We start from the raw sequence: 6,482 nt of genomic DNA, 5'->3' as shown, positions 1-6,482 counted from the left end.
GTCCAAGTGGAGGGCGTGCTTTAGCCTTGAGGTTCCTGGTGCACATGGAGTTGCACTTTATGAAAAATCATGAAGGGGGTGCCTGGGAGGCGCAGTGGGTTAAGCCTCTGCCTTCAGCTCAGGTCATGATCTCAGGGTCCTAAGATCGAGCCCCACATTTGGCTTTCTGCTCACTGGAGAGCTAGCTCTCTGCTCAGAGGAGAGCCTGCTTCCCTCTCTCTCTGCCGGCCTTTCTGCTTACTTGTGATCTCTCTCTCTCACTATCAAATAAATAAATCTTTTTAAAATAAATAAATCTTTTAAAAAATCATGAAAGATTTTATTTTTTTAAATATTTTAAAAGATTTTATTTATTTGTTTGTTTGTTTGTTTACTTATTTCCTTATTTATTTATTTATTTGACAGAGAGAGCCCTGCTGAGCAAGGAGCCACCCAGGTCCCCCATGATAAAGGATTTTTAAATATTTACTTTTGGGATAACTGGGTGGTTCAGTCGGTTAAGCATCTGCCTTCAGCTCAGGTCATGGTCTCAGGGTCCTTGGATCTCAAGTCCTGCATCGGGCTCTCTGCTCAGCAGGGAAGCTTCTTCTCCCTTTGCCTGCTGTTCCCCCTGCTTGTGCTCTCTCTCTCTCTCTCTCTCTGACAAATAAATAAATAATATCCTATAATAAAAAATTTATTTTTTCTTAACTATTTTCCCCAATTTAATCGATATGATCACTTTCTCATGGAGAAGAAAATATACTGCTAAAAAAGAAAGATACTATGTCATCCTTACTCTCTCCCCCCTGCCCCCCAACTATGTGACCGCTGAGAGTGTGACTTCAGTTCCTGGCATTGCACCACCCAGTATGAAGTTGGAACTGAAAAGGCCTCCCTGCTAAGGCTCTGTGGGCAAAGGGTGATGACAAAGGCTAGAAAGGAGATCTGTGCTACTCTACAAGACATTTGCAAAACAACAGACTAGTAAGTATGTTGGAAAACTGACAAAAGTATATCCCTCTTATGATTGTGAGGATTTTAGGTGGTTTTTCATAGTTAACATTTTACAAGGAAATAGGAATATTCAGAAAGACTGAACAAAATCCCAGGGTAGCACGAAGAATTAATTACAAAAAAGCATAGAGAGAAGACCATAACAAACAATAGCATACATCATTTCTCTCATGGCCTCAATAGTCAATCTCTTGATACTTCTTCAACTTTTATTTTCATCAATGTTCAGTTTATTTCTCAGCAAAATTTCGGTTTCTTATTCATTGCCCTTTTGTAAAATTAACAGTATGTTTCCTGTGTTATGCTTGTCCTTTTTTTTTTCTTCCCCTAAATGCTTTTTTAAATGGCACGACAGGGTGTAGGATGTTTGATGTTCTCAGAGTTACCATGAGTGCTGGGCTGTAAATAAATCATGAATGTACCACATCATTCATGAATTATTCATTTTTTTCTTGTGCTTTCTATAGAAGACTATGCATCAAAATCAAATTCAAACTATTGAAACCTTAGGTGGTTTCAGATTACTAAAAGAGCTGGTTATTCTGCCTTGCAGTAAAAAAAATTTTTTTAAATCTATGGTTATGTAAAAATTCTTACAAGCTGGAAGAAGTCTAACGTTCCCTGTGCTTACCAACACTTACACTTACACTTACCCTACCTTCCCTACACAACAGAGGTGATCACAGAGATCACAAGGGGCTTAAAGGTATAGAGGCCTCAGGTGAAGGGGTATATATTTCAGTTTTTTATTTGAAAATTGTGTTTTCCCATAACAAGGCTTATAGCCCAATTCCATGGTTGCCTGATAGTACAATTTCTCCTCTTTTACAAACGCAGCACAGGCTGTCCCCAACTTACTAAATTCCAAATCCTCATTCAGGAGTTGTTTTGTTGGAACAGATTAAACACATTTCCCCAAAGAGACAAGATGAGTGGTTCTGTCCCCAGGCAAACTCACAGCCTGTTCACCCACAAGGTACAAGAAATATGAATCTAGGGGCGCCTGGGTGGCTCAGTGGGTTAAGCCTCTGCCTTTGGCTCAGGTCATGCTCTTAGAGTCCTGGGATCAAGCCCCACATCAGGCTATTCTGCTTGGTAGGGAGCCTGCTTCTTCCTCTCTCTCTGCCTGCCTCTCTGCCTACTTGTGATCTCTCTCTGTTAAATAAAAATAAAATCTTTAAACAAATAAAAAAATAAAAAGTCATTTATTTAAAAAAAGAAATATGAATCTAATGACAATCTAGAATGTCATCAACAGGTAGAAGCATACTTCTATGGAAAACTGCGTTCAGTATCTCAACTTGGGGTAGGAAGAGCAGACCTCAGTGTTTATGTCGTGCAGGCTTGAGGCTGATCCAGGGCTGGGAAGAATGGGAAACCACAAGGAGAGTTATGTATAGACATGGGTGTATATATGGGTGCACCCATGTGAATGGTTGATTCTTAATTCTAGGGGGTTTTGAATTCAAAATTATGTTTCACATGTATTTCATGCATATGTATACACAAAAACACATATTTTCTAGAAAGATAGTCTATTCCTTTCATTAGATTTTTGAGAGATCTCGGATCTTCAAACTCAAAAAAAAACCACAAAAAAGAACCATCCCTCTAGCAGATAGGAATAGGGAATGAGATGGGACTTCTTGTCAGTATCATTTTTCCATCCTATCAATCTCCTGAGACATTAAGAATAAACGAAAATGTTTTCCTGTTCTCTGGGCTCCACTAAGACCTGATTTTAAGATCAATATTCCTCTCCCTTCTGATGTACTAGGAAACAGGACCTCCTGTTCTGGAAGGAGTTTTTAATAGTTCCTGCTGCCTATAAATATATGAAAGTGTATGCAGAATTAATGTCTCCTTCTTTCTTTCACCTTTCCTGTTTTTCCTTTTCTCTGTCTCCCTCCTCTGTCCATCTGTTTGTCTGTCTCTCTCTGTCTTGTTCTCTCTTATTTGGTCAAAAGGTGCTGGTCACAGAATACTCAAGTTAGAACCACTTACATTTCAGAGGAATGTGCTCTCAGGTCTTCTGTGATGCAGATGTCTTGCTGGTTCTGCTTTGGAGCACGTCTGTCTGTTTTGTCAATGAGAACTGGTTTGATCTCTTGAGGTCTGGAGGGTAAGAAAAGGTGGAAGTGAGAGACAAGTTACTCCACATAGCCTGAATCAATGTTATAGATGCAGAGACTTTAAACTGTTCATCCATTTGTTTGTTCTGTTTAGTTAGTAGCACCTACTGTATGCAGAGAATTATGCTGGGCTCTGAGGGATACAAGGACTGAAAGTTCTGGTCTTCTCCTCTGAGCAACAATGTCATAGGAAGATGGACATACAAACACACAAATATAAAACATATTCAATTGCTAGAAAGGAGGTATGTATTTTCAAGCAGTGGAAGCAAGGAAATAGAAATAATTCTGTTCAGTTGGGGTAGAGGTAGTGGTGGGAGATTCTATTTTGAGAAAGGTAAATCCATAGCCAGGAACACACTAGGGTTCTAGTTCCAGGGCAAGACACTTGGCTCTTGAGCTTCCCCATCTTGAGTTTCTGCATCTGAACGTGATGGGATGGACCATCTCTGGGATGTGGTCAGAAAAAAGGGCATTCAGACTAACTGACTAAACTGACCTGGGGCCTATATCCAAGCCCTAAGCCCTGCCTCTTGTGCCTCAGTTTGCCCATCTTCTCAGGCCTTCCATTCTAACTGTTATATGAGAAAATTAATGACTACTTCTCAGGATTGATGCAAGGTAACTAAGGATTAAATGTTAGTTCTTATTCCTCCTTCTTTTCACTTCTTCATGGGTTTCTGGTTACTGTGAAACTCTTAGGCCAGGTGATAATGAATCACCCCAACCTCTCCCACCATTTATCTCGTTTTTTTTTTCCTGATGCATTTGAGGCTATGAATTCTGTTTAGGAGAATAAGTGAAGTTTTTCTGATTTTTTGCTTTGAACTTTTATGGGAATTATGTTTGCTAATATCAAGAATGTAAGAGCATTTGGGTGGCTCAGTTGGTTAAGCATTTGCCTTCAGCTCAGGTCACGATCTGAGCCCCACGGCAGGCTCTCTGCTCAGCAGGGAGTCTGCTTCTCCCTCTCCCTCTGCCCCTCCTCCCTGCTCGTACTCTCTCTCTCTCTCTCAAATAAATAAAATCATTTACATTTAAAGAATGTAAAGTCAGGGGAAAATTTTTAAACTAACAATTTTTGACCAACTACTATGTGTATTAAGTACCATCCGTGGACTTTAATCTCACAACAACCTGACAAAGCAATTACTATTATAATCCTCTGTACTAGTCAGGGTTCTCCAGAAGAACAGAACACATAGGATGTATGTGTATATATATTTATCATAGGGAATTGGCTTGCATGATTATGGAGGCTGACAAGTCCACAATCTGCAGGGTGAATTAGCAAGCTAGAGACCCAAAGGAGTCAATGGTGTAGTTATAATCCAAAGGCCAGTGGGGCTGAGATCCAGGAAGAGCTAATGTTTCAGTTCTATTCTGAAGGCAAGACAATGCCAATATCGCAGATCAAAGCCATCAGGACAGAGCTCTCTTTTTTTTTTTTTTTTAAGATTTTATTTATTTATTTGACAGAGATCACAAATAGGCAGAGAGGCAGGCAGGGGATGGGAGGGAAGCAGGCTCCTCAGCCAAGCAGAGAACCCCATGTGGGGCTGGATCCCAGAACCCTGGGATCATGACCTGAGCTGAAGGCAGAGGCTTTAATCCACTGAGCCATCCAGGCGCCCCAGGACAGAATTCTTTCTTACCAAGGGGTAGGGTAAACCTTTCTGTTCTATGAAAGTCTTCAACTGTTTGGATGCGGCCCATTCACATTAGACCCTAAAGCAAGCTGCTTTACTCAGATTGGTCTCAGGAACTACCCTCCAGCTACTGAAGAGTTAATGCCTGGCAGAGTAGGGGACCTCAGGAGCCAATGTCTGATTGGCTGCTGCCTTGGCCACACTTGTGATTAAATATTCTAATTTCAACCCTGGCTCTACCACTCACCCACCGCATTGGTTCAAAGATGAATTGCTTAACTTACTGGCCTCAGTTTTCTTCTCAGTGAAATGAGGGGTAAAAATACCACTTAGCTTGCTGACATGATGTGAGAAGTAAATGAGAGTATAAATCAAGTGTCTGGCTTAGAGAAGGCACTCAAGGAACAAAAGCGATTACCGTTATTAAATGAGATAATCCTTGCAAGGCACTTAGCAGTGTGCATAGAGTCAGGGCTCCATAAAGATGAGGTACCTTCACCTCATTACTATTTAGAAAATAGAGTTATTTATTTCAAAAATAATAGAAAATGAAATTATCTAGAAAAATTCTCCACTGATTGACAGGTGAAAACAAATAACTTGTAGCCAGTAACTCAAAAATTCTGCAACTCTATATGGCAATCTATGGCAGACATGTTTCTATGCCTCTGACATCAGAAACTGTCATGCTATCCAAGATTCCCCCCAGGAGAAAATACTCTCTGAGGATTGTAACATAGGCTTTTCCACTGCTAACAGGATAATTTCACATGCATTTGCACAAGTAAGCAGGGTTGGCCATTACAAAACTTATTGAATACTGTCTATTCTCCAAGAGGGCATGTGCAGGGATATCCTGATTGTGTCCAGATGGTTTTGACTATCTGTACAGAATTATCTAGCTGATGTATGTCCTCAGCCTTGAATCAGGAAATGTTCAGCCAGCAAAAAGAGAATTCAAATCCTTCCTTGCATAGCCTTATAATGTGCACTCTCCAATCTGGATCTTCTATAGAAAAGTGGAATGATCTTCCTTGACCTCCAACTCACTCCATGTGATTGTTAACATCCCGACTGCCATGACTCCTATGGACTGCTGCCAGCAATGTTCTTATATCAGTATCTGCATCTCCCAATGGAAAAAGGGTCTCTTATTTAGATGCTTTTTAAAAATATATATAATTGTCCAAAAATTTTTAAAAATGACATGCAATCCCATACCAAATTCTAATTACTATAAACCTTCACTTTGTTTTTCATAGCCCAAGCAAAAAGCCGAGGCAAATTCCCTTCTCCCTTGTGACAGTGTTCAGGATACACTCCCCAAACCATGGCACTTTGATGTACTGAATATTTTAAGCAGAGGGAATTTAAGAAATGGCATGAGTGGAAAAAGTTTTCTGACCTCCCCCTGAAGTAGGACACAAAACTCTCATGCAAAAAGTGCCCTTCTTACAGCCAGAGGAAAGAAACATTCTTATCTCTAAGACACCAAGATGAATCTGAACCAACAGGCCTTGCCAGATCCCCATATTTACCAGACTCAGCTCACACCCCTTCTCATTCTGTCACATTCTCCCCCGACTTTCCACTCTTCATCAAACCTAGTGTAAGAAAAGACACACTCAGGTTTGACTGCTTCTTTGGGTCTTCATTTCCTTATGAAGTTTCCCAAGTCCTATAAAACTTATGCTAAATCAATGTA

This window comes from Neovison vison, chromosome 12 (genome assembly GCF_020171115.1).
Source record: "Neovison vison isolate M4711 chromosome 12, ASM_NN_V1, whole genome shotgun sequence".
In the NCBI taxonomy this organism is placed as follows: Eukaryota; Metazoa; Chordata; class Mammalia; order Carnivora; family Mustelidae; genus Neogale; species Neogale vison.
This window is presented reverse-complemented; position numbering follows the sequence as displayed.